A 20,640-nucleotide genomic window follows, 5' to 3' on the forward strand; every position below is an offset into this window, starting at 1 on the left:
ATGGCTTTTGGAAATGGCTATTTTGGGACCAAATTCATTCTTGTGAGATTAACAGACCAGTCTAATCTCCAACTTCCCCTAACCTTCCTATTTCTAATACTATATATGGTTACTGCATTAGAGGATTTGTTGGTTTTTTTTTAATATTTTTTTCTTTTATTATTCATATGTGCATACAAGGCTTAGTTCATTTCTCCCACATGCCCCCACCCCCTCCCTTACCACCCACTCCACCCCCTCCCTCTCCCCCCCAATACCCAGCAGAAACTATTTTGCCCTTATTTCTAATTTTGTTGTAGAGAGAGTATAAGCAATAATAGGAAGGAACAAGGGTTTTTGCTGGTTAAGATAAGGATAGCTATACAGGGCATTGACTCACATTAATTTCCTGTGCGTTTGTGTTACCTTCTAGGTTAATTCTTCTTGAACTAACCTTTTCTCTAGTACCTGTTCCCCTTTTCCTATTGGCCTCAGTTGCTTTTTCTTTTTTTTTTCTTCCTATTTCTAATACTATATATGGTTGCTGCATTAGAGGATTTGAAAATTCTAATTGGACTTAATTCATACCTCCATGTACATTTTCCTCTTTAACTTGTCCTTCATAGATTTCTGTTATTCCTCTGTGTTTACATCCAAAATGCTGATGAACTTTGTATTAAGGAAGAGCATTATCTCTTATATGGGGTGCATGATGCAACTATACTTTTACTGCTCTTTGTTCATTCTGAGTGCTATGTGTTGCTATCAATGGCCCATGAGAACTATATTGCAATCTGCAATCCACTTCTGTATAGCATTGCTATGTCCCCTAAAGTGTGTTCCAATCTTAAGCTTAGTTCATACTTGAGGGCGTTTTCTTGTGTCATGGGCCAAACAGGATGGATGCCAAGACTGGCCTTCTGCGATGGAAACACCATCAACCACAATTTTTGTGGTATTCTCCCTTTGTTTCAGATCTCATGCACCAGCACATATGTAAACAAGTTGGTGGTTTTGATTGTTGCTGTCATCAATATAACTGTGTCTGTCCTCACAATTTTTATCTCTTATGCTTTCATCTTGTCCATATCAACTCCACCAAGGGTAGGTGCAAAGACTTCAGCACCTGCAGTTCCCATATAATTGCTGCTTCCCTATATTTTGGGTGAGGTGCATTCATGTATCTCAAACCATCTTCTGTTGGGTCTATGGATAAGGGAAAAGTATCATCTGTCTTTTATACCAATGTGGTTGCTATAATGAATCCCTTAATCTATAGCTTGAGGAACTAAGATTCTGAAGTTGCCCTGAGGAAAACCCTGAACAGAACAGTTTTGATAAGAAATAAGGTTTCTCTGTGCATGTAGTTACAAGACAGAGAGGCTCTTCATTTTATTACAGTTGTTGAAAATGAATTCCCTTTTTCTATTGTATCTTATCATGAAGATGGTTTGCAGGGGTATCATCTCAACTTGCACCCAAAATTTGTTAATGGAAGATTTTCTTCTTCCCCATAATTTGTCTATGGTTTGATTGCTATATATTTCCTTCTCAAAATAAAATTAAGGCAAATTTTATCTGCTTTATTTCCACTGTCATTATGAACTTTTTCTCTTGGGAAAGATCAAGTGAATGGTGAGATGATATTGTGCCACTGAAGAAGATGTATGGTTATTCCTCTTGATGTAAGTGTATTCTTCTACTTGGTACTTTCTTTCAGAAATGTGGCTGAGATAATCTGACTCTATTCTTGACTTTCTATCCACCACTAAGCAGGAATATGTCTCCTTTTAACACCAGTATTTCACACAATTACAAGGTTCCACATACATTATCAAGCACAACATATTGTGAACTCATAAACTCTATGCATTCAGTTTCTTTTGCATAAATTTCGTATTTACCTTTGTTATGAGCAACAATGAAAATAGCTCATAAGAGATCACCTAAGTATATCCATTGCATGCTCAGAGATGTTACCAATTTACAGTTTCCAAAGTCTCACAGCCTTTGAATAGAAAAATCTTGACTTAAGAGCCAATTTGTTTCAAGTCTACTACTCTTTCTGATTTACTTTATCGTATGTTACTAGTTTTATTTCACTAAATATGAAATATGAGAAAAATTTTCTGTTTAACTGTTCTCTATACTTCATTTTTAGATGACATGTAGATTTATCTCAGGGTAGCTGGTGATTTCTCTGTTCCAAAAATCAGTTTAAAGTCTCTTTTGGTTGTGAAAATGAAGGTTTCTTATCGAGATAATTATGAGATGACAGCCTCAAGTACAGAAATAACTTTTTTGAATGAGATCAAAATAAAGAGAATTTAGAATGTTTTCAGGTGTTAGTAATTGAAAGAATAAGAGTATGAGAAAGAAAAGAGCCCAGCAACATGTCTTTAGGGCATAGCACTATGAGACACTTATCCTGTAAATAAGATGTCCCTCTTGAGGGAATGGTAATTGAGCGTTTAGAAGCTACATTTTGCATGTAAAGTTGAGTAATATTAAACATACTTATAATTCTGTTCCAACGTCACCATCTGAATTATTCTTTGTTCTGCAGAACACTACAGTGTTCCTCAGTGCCACAAGTGTTTGATAAAACATTTTTGATTTAAAACTTTGATAAACTTTATTTATAATTAGAATCTATTCTTTAAGATTATTTTTGGGAAAAATAACTTTAAAAAGACATAAAGATATGTTACAAAAGTTATGACTGGCAAAGCTTTAATAGACAAATTACTTGATAGCTTTTAGTAATGAACTTTAAGATGTGTCTATTTGGTTTTCTTTCAAGGCAAGGAAATCAAAGAGAAATACATAATGCTATTGAAATTTTCATGACTAAGTTATTTAAGTTATAATTGATGAAAGTCTATGTAATTTGCCTTTGTGTTTGTGTTTATGGTACTTTTCACAATGTTATGAAACTTTGGTTAGTTCTCAACTTCAAGTGCCTGGTACGTGAATCCCTAAAACAAACACTGAGAATAAGGTCCTCATATATGGGTACATAATGTCTCATCTAAGGAGAAGATCAGCAGATAAAACTTACAGAGCAGTCCAGACTACACAGTGTATGGAGTATTCCCTCTACCCCACCAGATGCAGAATTTCCACCAAGTTGTGTGGGGAGATGAAATTCATGTACCATCATGCCATGGTAGAGATTTATATTTTGTTACATATCATTGTGCTTAGGCAAATGGTAAAGGGGATATAGTTCTCATTCCGTATAATATATTTACATTTTCTCAATCCTTTCAATAATCTTGATAAATCTTTCCTAAAGAGCTGTTTCATACTTTATTGATCAGTGGTTTTAGTTTTGTTTCTTTTTTCCCAATTGTTACATTCTGGTTAAATATATGTTTCATAAAATTTGTCATCTTCAGCATTTTTAAATATAGAAGTTGGGAGGTATTCAATATGTTCATAATTCTGTTCCAAATGCAGGATTATTTCCAGTTTGTAAAGTTGGGGACTCTCTACCACCCATGAAACAATAACTCACCATTCTTCCCTCCTCCCAGCCCAAGGCAACCATCATTGCAGTTTCTGCCTCTATAATTAAATAGTATAATTAGCTCATATTTAAAAACTCATATTTATACTAGTCATATAAATTTATACTTTACATTATTTGTCTTCTTGTGATGAGAATTTTGTACTTAGTATAATGTTTTTGAAGTTTATGTCATAACTTATCAAAATTTCCTCTCATTTACAGGCTGCATATTTTTTCATTATATTATCACATTTAATTATCTATTCACCTTTTCAGGACACTTAGGTTTCTTCCATGTTTTCGTTTTTGTGAATACTGCTGTTTTATTATGTAGGTAAAATGTCCTTTGGAATCTCTTCTTTCATTATTGAACATATGTCCAGATGTGGAATTGCTGAAACCTGTGAGAATTCTATTTTCTACAATGTGTGCACCATTTTACATTCCCTCTGATAGTGTATAAATGTCCCAATTTCTAAGCATGCCTGTCAACATGTTATTTTCCACATACAATAAATTGTACCTATAATAGTGGGTTTGAAGTGACACTAAATTATTTTCTGTTTGCATTTTCCTAGTGATTAGAGATCTTGATAATCTTTTTCATGTGCTTATTGGCCATTTGCACATATTTTGGGGGGAAATGTCTATTGCAACACTCAGCCATTTTTCAACTGGTTGCATGCTTTCCTAAAATGGAGGTTTGAACTCCGGGTCTTGTACTTGCTAGGCAGGTGCTCTGCCAAATAAGGCACATCCTCAGACCTTTTTTACTTTGGTTATTTTTTAAATAGTGCCTCTTACTTACACCTGCACTGGCCTAGACTATGAGTTGGCATGATAAATGCACACCATATGCCAAGCTTAACTGGTTCAGATGGAGTCTCACAAACTTTTTGCCCATACTGCTCTCAAATCATAATCCTTCCAATCCCTGCCTCCCAAATTAGGATTATAAATGTGAACCACTGCTCTTAGCCTTGTTCTTGATGCTAAAGTGAAATTTTTCAGTCTTTCAACACAGACTTTGTCATTTGCTGTGTTTTATATGTGGCTTTTGTTATGTTGATATAACTCTCTATATTCTTTTTTTTAATTTTTATTGTATTATTCTTCATACATGCATACAATACTTGGGTCATTTCTTCCCCCTGCCCCCACTCCTCCCTTACTACCCACGCCACCTGCTCCCTCTCCTCCCCACTCCCTCGATACCCAGAAGAAACTGTTTTGCCCTTATCTCTAATTTTGTTGAAGAGAGAGTATAAGCAATAATAGGAAGGAACAAGGGTTTTTGATAGTTGAGATAAGGACAGCTATACAGGGAGTTGACTCATATTAATTTCCTGTGCATGTGTGTTACCTTCTAGGTTAATTCTTTTTGATCTAACCTTTTCTCTAGTTCCTGGTCCCCTTCTCCAATTGGCCTCAGTTGCTTTTAAGGTATCTGCTTTTGTTTCTCTGTCATGAAAGCAAAAAATGTTAGCTAATTTTTTAGGTGTCTTACCTATCCTCACACCTCCCTTGTGTGCTCTCGCTTTATCATGTGATCAAAGTCCAATCCCATTGTTGTGTATGCCCTTGATCTAATATCCACATATGAGGGAGAACATACAATTTTTGGTCTTTTGGGCCAGGCTAACCTCACTCAGAATGATGTTCTCCATTTCCATCCATTTACCAGCAAATGATAACATTTCGTTCTTCTTCATGGCTGCATAAAATTCCATTGTGTATAGATACCACATTTTCTTGATCCATTCATCAGTAGTGGGGCATCTTGGCTGTTTCCATATCTTCATAATTGTGAATAGTACTGCAATAAACATGGGTGTTCAGGTGCCTCTCGAGTAAACTGTGTCACAGTCTTTTGGGTATATCCCCAAGAGTGGTATTGCTGGATCAAATGGTAGAACAATGTTTAGCTTTTTTAGGTATCCTCCAAATTTTTTCGAGTGGTTGTACTAGTTTACATTCCCACCAACAGTGTAAGAGGGTTCCTTTTTCCCCCGCATCCTTGCCAACTCCTGTTGTTGGTGGTGTTGCTAATGATGGCGATTCTAACAGGGGTGAGGTGGAATCTTAGTGTGGTTTTAATTTGCATTTCCTTTATTGCTAGAGATCGTGAGCATTTTTTCAGTGCTTTTTGGCCATTTGAATTTCTTCTTTTGAGAAAGTTCTGTTTAGTTCACTTGCCCATTTCTTTATTGGTTCATTAGATTTGGGAGAATTTAGTTTTTTAAGTTCCCCATATATTCTGGTTATCAGTCCTTTGTCTGATGTGTAGCTGGCAAATATTTTCTCCCACTCTGTGGGCATTCTCTTCAGTTTAGAGACCATTTCTTTTGATGAACAGAAGCTTTTTAGTTTTATGAAGTCCAATTTGTCTATGCTATGTCTTAGTTGCTGTGCTTCTAGGGTTCCATTGAGAAAATTCTTACCTATACCTACTAACTCCAGAGTATTTCCTACTCTTTCCTGAATCAGCTTTAGAGTTTGTGGTCTGATATTAAGATCCTTGATCCATTTTGAGTTAATCTTGCTATAGGGTGATATACATGCATCTAGTTTCAGTTTTTTGTAGACTTCTAACCAGTTTTCCCAGCAGTTTTAGTTGAAGAGGCTGCTTTTTCTCCATCGCATATTTTTAGCTCCTTTGTCAAAGACAAGTTAGTTATAGTTTTGTGGCTTCATATCTGGGTCCTCTATTCTGTTCCACTGGTCTTCATGTCTGTTTTTGTGCCAGTACCATGCTGTTTTTATTGTTATTGCTTTGTAATATAGTTTGAAGTCAGGTATGGTGATACCTCCAGCATTGTTCTTTTGACTGAGTATTGCCTTGGCTATTTGTGGCCTCTTGTGGTTCCATATAAATTTCACAGTAGATTTTTCAATCTCTTTAATGAATGTCATTGGAATTTTGATAGGAATTGCATTAAACATGTAGATTACTTTTGGGAGTATAGAGATTTTTACTATGTAGATTCTACCAATCCATGAGCATGGGAGATCTCTCCACTTTCTGTAGTCTTCCTCAATCTCTTTCTTCAGAAGTTTATAGCTTTCCTTGTAGAGGTCGTTCACATCTTTTGTTAGGTTTACCTAGGTATTTGATTTTTTTTGAGGCTATTGTAAATGGAATTATTTTCATATATTCTTTTTCAGTTTGTTCATTATCAGTGTATAGAAATGCTAATGATTTTTCTATGTTGATTTTATATCCTGCTACCTTGCTATAGCTATTGATGATGTCTAGAAGCTTCTAAGTAGAGTTTTTTGGGTCTTTAAGGTATAGGATCATGTCGTCTGCAAATAGGGATATTTTGACAGTTTCTTTACCTATTTGTATTCCTTTTATTCCTTCTTCTTGCCTAATTGCTCTGGCTAGGAATTCTAGTACTATGTTGAATAGGAGTGGAGATAGTGGGCATCCTTGTCTAGTTCCTGATTATAGAGGGAATAGTTTCAGTTTTTCTCCGTTAAGTCTAATGCTGGCTGTAGGTTTGTCATATATAGCTTTTATAATGTTGAGGTACTTTCCTTCTATTCCTAGTTTTCTTAGAGCTTTTATCATAAAATGGTGTTGGATCTTATCAAAGGCTTTTTCTGCATCTATTGAGATGATCAAATGGTTATTGTCTTTGCTTCTGTTAATGTGGTTTATTACATTTATTGATTTTCATATGTTGAACCACCCCTGCATTCCTGGGATGAAGGCTACTTGGTCATGGTGAATAATCTTTTTGATGTGTTGCTGAATTTGGTTTGCCATTATTTTGTTGAGGATTTTTGCGTCAATGTTCATTAAGGAGATTGACCTATAGTTCTCTTTTTTGGAGGTGTCTTTGCCTGGTTTTGGGATAAGTGTAATACTGGCTTCATAAAATGTGTTAGGCAGTTTTCCTTGCCTTTCTATTTCTTGGAACAGTTTAAGGAGGGTTGGTATCAGTTCTTCTTTAAAGGTCTGATAGAATTCGGCAGAGAATCCATCAGATCCTGCACTTTTCTTTTTGGGGAGACTCTTGATTGCTGCTTCAATTTCATTTTGTGTTATAGATCTATTCAGGTGATTAATTTCCTCTTGGTTCAGTTTTGGATGATCGTAAGTATCTAGAAATCTGTCCATTTCCTTAAGATTTTCAATTTATTTGAATACAGGTTCTCAAAGTAGTCTCTGATGATTTCCTGGACTTCCATGGTGTTTGTTGTTATCACCCCTTTTGCATTCCTGATTCTACTAATTTGGGTTTTTTCTGTCCTCATTTTAGTCAGGTTTGCCAGGGGTCTATCAATCTTGTTTATTTTTTCAAAGAACCAACTTTTTGTTTCATTAACTCTTTGTATGGTTTTTTTTTCGTTTCTATTTCATTGATTTCAGCTCTTATTTTTATTATTTCTCTCCTTCTCTTTGTTTTGGGATTTGCTGGTTCTTGTTTTTCTAGGAGTTTGAGATATATCATTAGGTCATTGATTTGGGATCTTTCAGTCTTTTTAATATATGCACACATGGCTATAAACTTTCCTCTTAGGACTGCCTTTGCTGTGTCCCATAGGTTCCGGTAGTTTGTGTTTTCATTTTCATTGACTTCCAGGAACTTTTTAATTTCCTCTTTTATTTCATCAGTGACCCATTGTTCATTAAGTAATGAGTTGTTTAGTTTCCAGCTGTTGGTATGTTTTTTGTCTTTACTTTTGTTGTTGAGTTCTAGTTTTATTGCATTGTTATCAGAGAATACGCACAGTATAATTTCTATTTTCTTATATTTGCTGAGGCTTGCTTTGTGCCCTAGGGTATGATCTATTTTGGAGAAGGTTCCATGGGCTGCTGAGAAGAAGGTATATTGTGTAGAAGTTGGATAAAATGTTCTGTAGACATCAACTAGGTCCATTTGATCTATTGTGTATTTTAGATCTTGGATTTCTTTATTGATTTTTTGGTTTGAATGACCTATCTATTAATGATAATGTGGTGTTAAAGTCTCCCACTACCACTGTGTTGGAGTTAATATATCCTTTTAGGTCTTTCAGGGTATGATTGATGAAATTGGGTGCATTGATGTTGGGTGCATATAGGTTGATAATTATTATTTCCTTATGGTCTATTTCCCCTTTTATTAGTATGGAATGTCCTTCTTTATCTCGTTTGATCAACGTAGGTTTGAAGTCTACTTTGTCAGAGAAAAGTATTGCTACTCCTGCCTGTTTTCGGGGGCCATTGGCTTAGTAAATCTTTTCCAGCCTTTCATCCTAAGCCTATGCTTATTTCTGTAGGTGAGATGGGTCTCCTGTAAGCAACAAATTGTTGAATCTTCCTTTTTAATCCATTTCGTCAAATGGTGCCTTTTTATGGGTGAATTAAGTCCGTTAACATTAAACGTTAGTACTGATAGGTATGTGGTGATTCCTGTCATTTAGTTGTCTTAGTTGTTTGAAGGTTTGATTGTGTGTACCTAAGTTGAGGTTACTCTCTACTTTCTTGCTTTTTCTTTTCCTGTAGTTTGGTGCTGCCTGTCCTTTCATGGTTAAGTTGGGTTTCACTTTCTGTATGCAGAATCCCTTGAAGAATCTTTTGTAGTGGTGGCTTTGTGGTCACATATTGTTTTAGTTTCTGCTTATCATGGAAGATTTTTATTGGTCCATCTATTTTGAATGATAGTTCTCCTTGGTATAGTATCCTGGGGTTGACGTTATTTTCATTCAGTGCACAGAAGGTCTCACCCCATGCTCTTCTTGCTTTTAATGTTTCTGTTGAGAAGTCTGCTGTGATTTTGATGGGTTTACCTTTATATATTATTTGTTTTTTCTCTCTTACAGCCTTCAATATTCTTTCCCTATTTTCTGTACTTGTTGTTTTAATGATGATATGTCGTGGGATAGTTCTATTTTGATCTGGTCTGTTTGGTGTTCTGGAGGCCTCTTGCATCTTTATGGGAATATCTTTCTCTAGATTTGGGAAATTTTCTGTTATTATTTTGTTGAATATATTATTCATTCCCTTCACTTGCACCTCTTCTCTTTCATTGATGCCCATTATTCTCAAGTTTGGTCTTTTGATGGAGTCGGTGAGTTCTTGCATTTTCTTATCACAGGTTTTGAGTTGTTTAACTAATAGTTCTTTGGTTTTTCCTTTAATTACCATTTCATCTTGAAGATCTGAGATTCTGTCTTCTCTTTGTTCTATTCTGCTTGATTGGCCTTCCGTTTTGTTTTGCAATTCTGTTTTGTTTTTTTTCTGAGGTTTTCCATACCCTGGGTGGTTTCTTTTCTAATGTTGTCTATTTGTGTCCTGAGTTCATTTATCTCTTTATTAATTGTGTTCTCTGTTTCACTTTGGTGTTTATACAGTGCTTCTATGGTTTTCTTTATTTCTTCTTTTGCTTTTTCAAATTCTCTATTTTTGTTGTCTTGGAATTTCTTGAGTGTCTCCTGTACATTTTGGTTGACCCTATCCAGTATCATCTCTATAAAATTCTCATTGAGTACCTGTAGTATGTCTTCTTTTAAATTATTTTTGTGGGCTTCATTGGGTTCTTTGGCATAGTTTATCTTCATTTTGTTGGAGTCTGGATCTGAGTATCTGTTTTCTTCATTTGCCTCTGGTTCCTATACTAATTTTTTGCTGTGGGTAAACTGGTTTCCCTGTTTTTTCTGTCTTCCCATCATTGCCCTTGGTGTTGTTATTGTCCCTGTACTGTGTAATTAAGTATTTTTTGGCTTTTAATAATAGCACTAGTGATGTTTAGAATGGAAGGGTGAGAGGGGATGAAAAGCAAAGAAGCTAAACGAAAAGGGAAAAACAAATAATCAAGTAGAAAAGAAAAACAAAACATAGAAACAAACAAAAAAATTTTCGAAGATATAAGCATGGAGAGACAGTGTACTAATCAACCATAAGCTGAAAAGGCATTAAAGAGACAGAGAGAGAATTGAAAATAAAAAATAAAAAGAATAAAGATAAGAATAAAAATTAAAAATAAGTAAGTGAAAGAAAAAATATATATAAACTATAAAATAAAACAAAATAAAAAATAAAAAAAAAACCTGCAAGTTCAAAGGCAATGAAGTTTCAGTCTTAATAATTTTGGTGTTTGTCCCTCAGCCTCCATTCCTGGAGATGGTGCCTCAGATGTTGTTCTGTAGTTGTCTCATCAAAGGGGAAAGAAACATAAAGTAGAACAAAACTGCATAAAAAAAAAAACCCATAAAGTGTCCCAAGTTCTAATGCAATACAGTTTCAGTAAGTTTTTCAGCATGCAGGTGTAGTTTGGTTGTTTTGTCATCAAAGGTAGTCTGGAGACAGGTCTGTGAATGGTATCTGCGGCTGTGGCTCACCTGCCCGCTGCTGTCAGCCTGCTGTTGCTGGCAGCGTTATTTATGCAGATCTCAGGGGTGAGATTAGCACTCACCTTGCCCCGCAGGCTTTGTTTACCCAGAGTTCTGTGCGTGAACTACTGCTACACGCTTTCCCTTTTCCAAGCACACTGGAGGAGGTGACACTGCACCCATTTTCTCTGGCCTGCGTGTTTATTTAAAGTTCACATGGGAAGTGGGTCTTCCCCCCCTCTCCTGTGGAGTTTTCCTCCCTCTGCCACTCACAAAATTTCTGCTCCTGGTTGCTGGGCATGTGCCCCAGCTCCCTCTCTCTCTGGCAAGGCCTGGCTTGTTTATTTACAGTTCCAGGAGGGTTTCTCCTCCCCCACTTCGGTGCTCAGGGCACCCCATCCTCTTTGCCATAAGTCTCTATTGTTCTTATTGGTTATTACTCAGTTTCTCTTTTCTCCCCGGTTGGGGGTTTTTCTGTCCAGGGGGCTATGCTGATCTGGCCCAGGGTTGTCTGTGGAAGTACCACGTATCACTTAGCTCACCCTGTCTGCGTCTTCCCAAGACATCTGGGCGCAAGCCTCTGGCAACACAGGGGCCCTCCTGGTTTCTCCGTTTAACATGAAGTGGAGATTCTCTGTGCAGGCTGGAAGTGTGGAGGGGTCAAAGTTTTGTCTCTTCTCGGTGGCTTTGCCTGCAAGGTGTGTCTCCAGCGTTTCTCCAAAATTTCACTTTAGGAGACTTGATTTCTGCTTCCTCCCTCTAGCCACCTTCTTGGAATCCCCAGTCCTTATATTCTTATTTTATTACGTGTTTTTCCATGAAAAGATGTTGAATTTTGTTTCATGCTTTTTTCTGTATCAATTGAGATGATCAAAGTTTTCCATTTATACTGTCAATATCATGTCTTACGTGATTTTATTTTTAAAAATCAGCTTAATAGAGATAACATTCTCATATGACAAAATTTTCCCTTTTTATATCATTCAGTATGATTGGTATATTATAATTGTGTGACCTACACCATTATATAACTTTAGAAAAATATTACTGCCCTTCTCCCCCAAAACCCTCTCTATTCATTAATTCCTATTTATCAACTCCAATCATTTACAGCTTCAGGCCAACACCTACCTTTCTATATCTATCGATTTTCCCATTCTGGAAATGTCATAGAAATGGAATCATATAATATATGATCTTTTCTGGCTGCTTTCCTTTAGTATGTTTTCAAGGCTCATCCATGTTGTAAAATATATCAATGCTTCATTCTTTTGTAAGATTGAACAATACCCCAATGTATGGCAAAAGTACACTTTGTTCATTCATTATTTGGCAGACATTTGTGTTGCTTTTACCTTTTAGATATTACAAATGATGTGATCCTAAACATTTGTGTACAATATGAACATGTATTTTTTATAATTATTAATTGAATCATTTAATTATATATTATTTAATTATTTATATATATATTTTGGTGTTTTCATATTACTTTATTTTAATATTATTCACTTATTTACATGTGCATACATTGTTTGGGTCATTTCTCCCCCCTGCCACCACCTCCACCCTCTCCCTAACCCTCGGTTCCAAGCAGAACCTGTTCTGTACTTTTCTCCAGTTCTATTGAAATAAGCATTAATAAGAAAGACATTGTATTTTTGCTAGTTGCAATAAGGAGAGCTATACAGAGAGATTCCTAGCATTGCTTGCATGTACAAATGTGTTACAACTGAGGTTGATTCATCTCTAACTGATCTTTACACTGGTTCCTGATCCCCTTCTTGTGTTGACCTCTGTCACTTTAAGGTTTCTGTATTAATTCCTCTGGAGTGGGGACATCAAATGCTTTCATGTTTTGGGTTTTCTAGCTAACCCCAAACCTCCCATATATGTTCTCCCCTTGTCATGTAACCCAAGTCCTACAACATTGCTGTATTTGCCCTAGATTTAAAGACCACATATGAGGGAGAACATATGATTTTTGGTCTTCTGAGTCTGGCTAACCTCACTCAGAATTAGAACATGTATTTTTTGCAGGCTATTTTTTCAGTTGCCTTGGGAATATATTTAGAGGTAAGTGTTGGTCAATCATATTGTAACTCTTTTGAACTTTTTGAAGAACTGCCAGAGTGTTTTTTGTGCCATTTTAAATTCCCACCAGAAATATGTGAGGGTTCCAGTTTCTCTACATCCTCAGAAACATTTGTGAATGTACACACTTTTGGTTACAGACTTCGTAGTGTGCTGTGGTGGTATTTTTATACCGAAATCATCCAAGGTGATGGGAATAGTCCCTGAATTTTGCAGTCATAACTAAAAGTTTTTAGGCAAACATATTTACTAGTCAACCACAGGACCCTATCCACCACTGGCTGTAGAACAGGGGACAATACTGATAAGGCTGCCAGTTCCCACTGCTTGGGGTGCCCTTCTTGATGAATCAAAGCTAGGGCTTCTCACAATGGAATCCCCAAATCAGCAACATAAACATCACCTGGGAATCAGTTAGAAATACAAATTTGAGGGTTTGTCTCAGTCCCTGCTGAGCTACAGCTTCTGAGGTGGACCCCAGATTTCTGTGATTTCAGGTTATTCTGATGACTGGTCAAGGTCATGGGAAGGCAGAAATCACTGAAGGTCATTTTTACTTCTGAACATCAACTAAAGCCATCTTAGGAATAATAATTAATGTGTACTAAGTTCACCATCCTTGCAAATTAAAGTCCTAATGGCACAGGAAAATTTTTGGTAAGATTCAATAATGCAACCTGTATTGAAGTGATTGATGTTTTCCAATAATGAATAACACTTTTGATGTGAAATGTTTTTATAGTTCTTTAGTTTATAGACAATAGGATGGCACCTGAGCTTCACAAAGCAATCTATAAAGACTTTATCTATAAAGATGAGCTCATTGTACTATGAGAAAAGACCACAAATACTCTGGCAGCCCTGTGCATTCAATACCATTTTACATATTAGAAGATTCTAAATTTAATCATTGAAGAAGGAAAATGTTCCTTAAAGAACAACAGTATGCTTCTTTCTTATACTGCCATTTAAGTTTTTTCCTCTTTGGATATATTCCCAGAAATGATATAGCTTGGTTACACAGTACAACTGTTTTTAATTTCTTTAGGACACACCATGCTGTTTCCATAGTGACAATATTAATTTACTTTCCATGGGTGTGTGAAGGGGTAAAAGAAGAGTCATATGATTTGATTAGTGCACCTGGTATCCATATATGGACATGTCACACACAACTTCATTAATATAATTTACATGTGTCAACAAAAATATACATATTTCCTACAAGCTTCTAAGTTCAGGCATATATTGTAGTTTGATGAAATTCATCCTCTCTATTGCTCTTTCTTATACCCTGACACCTATTTTTACAAATTTTAGTGGGTTTCATTGTGTAATTTTTGTATACATAAAGGGTATTTAAATCACGTTCATTCCCTAGCACCCTATTCATTCCTTCTCACCACTACACCTACCACCTTAAATGCTGCCACTTTTACATGCATGTTATATTGTTTAAATAGGTATAGATTACTGTCATGAAAGAACATGCAGTATTTGTCTTTCTGACTCTGGTTTATTTTATCTAACATGATGATCTCCAGTTTCATCCTTTTTTGCAAATGGCATAATCTCATTCTTTGTTATGGTTGAATAATACTCCATTGTATGTGTATGGTAAATATATATTTTTTCTTTATCCATTCATCAGTTAGTGGACACTTAGGCTGATTGCATGGCTTGGCAAGAGTGGAATGGTGCTGCAATAAAAAATTGTGTGCATATTTCTACTGTATTCTGACTTAGGTCCTTTGAAAACTGTGCAAGAGAGGTATAACAGGATCATATGGCATTTCTATTTGAATTTATTGAGGAACCTCCAAACTGATTTTACATAGTGGCCCACTAATGTGCATTCCCACCAACAATGTATAAGGGATCCTTTCTCCATGAACACTCACCAGCATTTCTTTTTGTTCATTTTCTTGATCATAGCCATTCTGACAGGGGTGAGATAGAATCTCAATGTCATGTTGATTTCCACTTACTTTATGGCTAAGAATGATGAATACTTCTTCTTGGATTTATTGGACATGTCTAATTTTTCTTCAATAACTCTTTACAATTCATTTGCCCATTAATTAATTGGCTTATTAGTTATTCTGGAATTTGGTCTTTTGAGCTTAACAAATTTCCCCTTTTACTAATTGGATTATCAGTTCTTTTTGGTTCACTTTTGTGAACTCTTTGTATATTCTTGTTATTAATCCCTGACAAAGATTTTCTCCCATTCTGTAAGTTTCCTTGGATGTAAAGCAGTTCTTTAATTTGATGCACTCTCACTTCAAGTCTTGCTTTTATTTCCAGAGCTATTGATGTCTTATTCAGAAGGTTGTTAAGGTTTCCCCTGTGTTCCTTTAGTAGTTTCAAATTTTCAGGGCTTACATTAAAGTAGTTGTTTCATTTTGAGTTGATTTTTGACTAGGGTAAGAAGAAGGGTTCTAGTTTCTGTCTTCTATGTGGGGATATCAGTGTGATCAACATCATTTGTTAATGGGATAGTCTTTCCTCTGATCTATGTTTTTTACACCCCTGCTGAAAATCACAGGCTATATCTTGTGTGCTTATTTTGGGGTCTTCTATTCTACTGACCTATATACCTGCTTTTGTGCCAGTATTGTGTTGCTTGCATTAAAATGATTCTGTAGTATGGTTTGAAGTCTAGTATTATGATAGTTCTGGCATTGCTGTTTTTGCTCAGAATTCCTTTGGCTATTTGGGGGTCTTTGTATTTCCATATACAATTTAGGATTTATGTATATTGCTTTCAACAGAATAGTCATTTTCACAATATTAATTCTGTTGATCCTTGAGCATGGGAACTCTTTCCATCTTTTTGTGTCATCCTCAATTTCTTTTTTCAGTATTTTATAGTTTTCATTCTTTCACCTGCTTAGTTAAGTATATTCCTAGAAATTTTTGAGGTTATTGTGAATGTGATTGTTTTCCTAATATATTTTTCAGTCTGTTAAATACTTATGTACAGAAAACCTCCTGCATTTGCATGCTACTTTACTAAAAGTTTTTATGAGATCTAAGAATTTTGTAGGTTAGGGTATTTTTAGTATAGAATCATATCATCCACAAATAAGAATAATTGATTTCTTCCTTTCTTATTTGCTGTCCTTTCATTTATTTCTCCTATCTTATCACTTTGGCTAAGAATTCAAACACTGTGAGTGTAAGAAGAGTAGACACTCCTGTCTTGTTCATGATACTAAAAGGAATGTTTTTCATTTTTCTCCATTTAATAAAATTCTGTCTATAGATTTGTTATATATAGCCATTATTATGTTGAGGTACATTACTTCTATTCCTAGTTCTAATTCTTCCAGTTGTAAAGGGGCTTTTGTCAAAAGGAACATTAAAGTTTTTTAATAGTTTTTTTGCATCTATTGACATGATCATGTTATTTTTGCCATTTAATTTATGTTTATATTACATTTAGTGGTATGTGTACTTTGGTCCATATGTATATGACTCTTGAGTTCTCATGTCTGTAATTGTCTTCCTCCTCTGTGTGTATTATTTTAGTATCTTCTGCAGTGCCAACTTGGTTGACATGTGTTACTTTAGTTAATACTTACCTTGGAAGGTCTTTGTTTCTCCATTGAGTTTGAAGGATAACTTTTTTGGATATAATCATCTTGGTCGGCAGCTACTTTCTTTCAAAATGTGAAATATATGCTTTTCTGGCTTCTGCTTAAAGGTCTGAGGTAATTCTGATATGCTTGCCCTTATAGGTAAGTTAGTATTTTTCTTTTGCAGATTTCATACTCTATCTTTGTTCTCTAGTCTTTGTATTTTAACCATGATACATATGTAATGGAGAAATTATTTTCTTTTCATGTGTACATGAGGTTCCAAATGCCTCCCATACTTGTTTATCCATATCTTTTCCAAGATTGGGGAAATTTTCTGCAATAACCTCATTGAATAGATTTTTTTATGGGTTAAGCTTGCATCTCAGCTCCTTATTTTACCCTGTGGATTCTTAGGTTTGTCTCTTGATAATGTTCCAGAGTATTTTTTTTTTTTTGGTGTCTGTGTAATAGTTACTAAATCTATTGTTAATCCCTAACAGTTTATTTTCTGCTTGATCTTCTCTATTGATGATATTTCTACTGTGTTTTTTACTTGATTTATCAAGTGTTTAATCTCCAATTTTTTTTTCAGAATCTCAATTTCCTTGCTGAATTTCTCATTTGTGTTGCTGGCTTTCTTGTCCAGGTCCTGAACAAAAAATGAAGGTCTTGGTCCTTCTGTTCCTTGTTTACAAAAACCCCTCTTTGAGATTATTAATCTCTTCTAAAAGTAAGCATTTAGTTATTTCTCTGGCATTTTCTATACTTTACTGTCTTTGCAATCAATTCTTGAGCTGTTATGTTTTGAAAGAGTCATATTGACTTGATTTTTCATGTTATTTGTGTTTCTGGGTTGGGGTGGATGTATCTTTCATTACCACTTAGTATATAGTAGCAACAAAGTCATTAAATTAAAAATAAGCCAGATATATAAGTATAGTAAAAATAATTGGGAATATCAAATACACACTCAATAGGGTTGTGGAAGAAATGAACTAGGGTTTTTATAGGGAAAACTAGGGTTTTACAAATTATTAAATGTACATATATATGTATATATGTGTGATGTAATATACAGAAGGGGTAGAAGCAGAAAAGAATATATAGCAAGATAGAAAAAGAGAGGATAAGTAAATAGGATCAATGTATAAGAAGTAATAGTGTAAGAGAATAAGAGAGAACAGTGCAACTGTTGCATAGAATGAGTAGCTGGGGAAAGGGAAAAAAAGAAAGAATAACCAATAACCACTCTATATGTCTTCCATTCTAGATACAGGTTGGATCCTATTAGGGCATCAGGTGTTTTACTCCAACCTATGACCCTCAGAAGTTGGTCTATATTTCTGCTATGTTTGCTACTGGTTCCGACTAGGCATGGACCTACTTTTGATTCCCCTCTAGCTGCAGCCTGGGCATTGTGGTCTGGTAATGTTCATGTGTGGGGCAGCAACTCTGGGATGCAGGTCAGCTTTGGGCACTGTGGCAGCAGCTCTGGGGGTGGAGATAGGCATCTGTGGGAGCATAACAACTGGTCCATCTGGGCAGGGTAAGGGAGGGTGGCTCAGGGAGAACGTGTTGCTCACTCCACTCTTGTACATTCAGGTGAAGGTATTGGGGTGGGGGTTCCAAGACCAGGGTGAGTCTGAGTGCTCCCCTGGAAGCCTTCACTCTTCATTCAAGTGCACTGGGAAGGTGGTCCAGTCAGGGAGCAATTCTGGCATGTAGATTCACTCTCCACTCATGGAGTTTTATTTGTGGATCTGAGCCTAACTATTCACCAAATTTCTGGGTCTACATTGAACTTTAATATGGTCTTTTGCTTAATTAGTGGAGTAGGAGAAGTCTTTGAGATTTGGAGATATTTTATAAAATACAGGGTTTCTGCTCTTTCCAACTGAGAGGCTTGTTTTTCAGATATCTCCTGGGTAGACTCCCCTCCACAGCTCCAGTGAGTGAGTCAGGCTGCACATGGAGTCCAAACTGTGGTGTCTGCTTGCTTGGCAGGACACAAACATAAAGTGCCAGTTCTTGTGCCTGTAGATTCTCCCAGAGAGAGGGCTTTTCTCTTCTTTTGGTAGGACTTGCATTGGGAATATTATTTCCTTCTCTATCACTTTGCTTAGCACCCTACATTATAGTCTTTTGTTTCTTTTATAGATCTACAGTCCAATATTTCTGGACTACCCATGGTCTCTGTATATTCTTTACTGATGCCCTCCCCTTTCATTCCAAACCACCAGTCTTCCTTTGTAGCCAAATATCTGAGGTTTTATTTCATATTCATGGAGACACAGGTGGATGGCTCAAATCCACAGTTTTGTTTTTGAAAGATTACATTTATTTTTCATAGATACATAAAAATACAAAATTTACACAAATTTATGGAGTTCTATGTGAAGTCTTGATACAAACATGTATTGTGTAATGCTCAATTACTTCTTTAAAAATTTAGAATAAAGAAATAAGAAAGCCTGGAAATATTATCATTAAAATTATGGGAAACAGAGGAAGAACCAAAACAATAGAATTCCCTCAGGAGATCAAAGTGATGGGGAGATGGAAGTTTAAAATTGGCTCATGCAGGGAGGATGTAAAATCCCTAAAGAGAATGGAAAACCTGAGCAAACTATTGAGTCTCCAAGGAACTTAAGACACACTGTGGGCTACTATGTAAACACAGTAACCCCATTTTCTCTTTGTTCATGAAACCTACTCCTAGGCTAAAAATTGAACAAGTTTCTACCTGGCTTACAGCAGAGAGTACTATGTCATTAAACTCATGTAAAATCATCTGGTGTCTCATCAACTGGAAAAAGTGAAATAACAAGGGCTGTTTATCATTATAAATGATAGCCATAGCTTAGGAAATTTTCTAAGGAATATAAGAAATTAAGTTTTTGATGCTTTTTCTTTTAGGAACAAAGGAACCAAAACCTTAGAGTTTGATATCACCCTATAATGGGTTATTAACAATGATAAAGAAGCCCCAGACTTTTCTGTCCCAAGGAGGGTAAGTTTTGAAATCTATATTAATGTCTTAACTTTTATTTAACACCTCTATTGAAATATCATTAACATGGAAACTGGTGGATAGAAGGTATACAACTTTGTTTTGACAAACATACTCATCCTGAAATTATGCCTCAACCATGGAGCTATTTAGCATATTAATCACCTATGTATTTACCTTTCTCTGTGTTTTTTGTATACTTACTTAAATATAGTAAAAAGAAAGTTTTAAGAAGTACCCTCTTAGCAAATTGCAGGTATACAATACAGTATTATTACCTATGCTTACATATACATGATATTTCCAGAACTTAATCATGTTGCATAATTGAATCTTTTTTTACCTTTTGGCCAAAATCATAAGTTTTTTTCTCCCACTGGCTATGGCTACTAACACACTACTTTGCTTATGTGAATATATATGTTTTAAATTACACATATAGGTGAGGTAATGCATGCGGTATTTCTCATTCATTCCCTTCCTAATTAGGTTTAACATAGTGTCCTCATGTTTTGAGATGATTTCCTGGGTTCTAAGACATACCATTTTTGTTCAGTTTTGTGAAATCAGAAGACTAGAGTGAAATAGTAGAAAAATCTCTTTGAAAGGGGAGCGGAGAATATTTAAATATTCAGTAAACCACAGAGGGTGTTCTTCCACAGTTATGAGTTTCTGTGACATGGGACCATAAGTTTGCCATTCCTAGATTCTGATTCTATTGTTTTAAATTGGAAACATTGTTCATGAATTCATGAATCTAACACCACCAGAGTCTGATCTGCTTTGGAGACCAGCACCAGGTTGCTAAGGCTTATGCTTCTAATTTTACCAGTAAGAGGGAACTGAAGCTAATGAAGAGATGAAGAGAGGAGAGAAGGGCAGTCCTATTCTGGTCAAGCCTCTTGTCACTTCTCTGTTCATTTTAGCCACTGATTTTTTGTAAGACTCTAATATGAAGAATGTAATGTCACTGAATATCATGGTAGCATGAAAGAAAGATTACTTGTAGTCAGGCTGACCAATTTCAGCCATTCCCAGCATAATTTCAAACTTGTGGGAGAAGATATCGTTAAAAATTTTGAGTTGTCCTCTAATGTCATGCTGTTTCATGTTCCCACAGATTCTCCTACATAAAA

The 20,640-nt window shown here is 35.6% G+C and overlaps 1 pseudogene; it reads left to right on the forward strand.

The window, feature by feature from the left end:
• Positions 1 to 1,346, forward strand: LOC141418457 (olfactory receptor 8B3-like; annotated as a pseudogene).
• Positions 1,347 to 20,640: the final 19,294 nt, after the last annotated feature.

The sequence above is a fragment of the Castor canadensis genome, chromosome 2 (assembly GCF_047511655.1).
Source record: "Castor canadensis chromosome 2, mCasCan1.hap1v2, whole genome shotgun sequence".
Classification (NCBI taxonomy): Eukaryota; Metazoa; Chordata; class Mammalia; order Rodentia; family Castoridae; genus Castor; species Castor canadensis.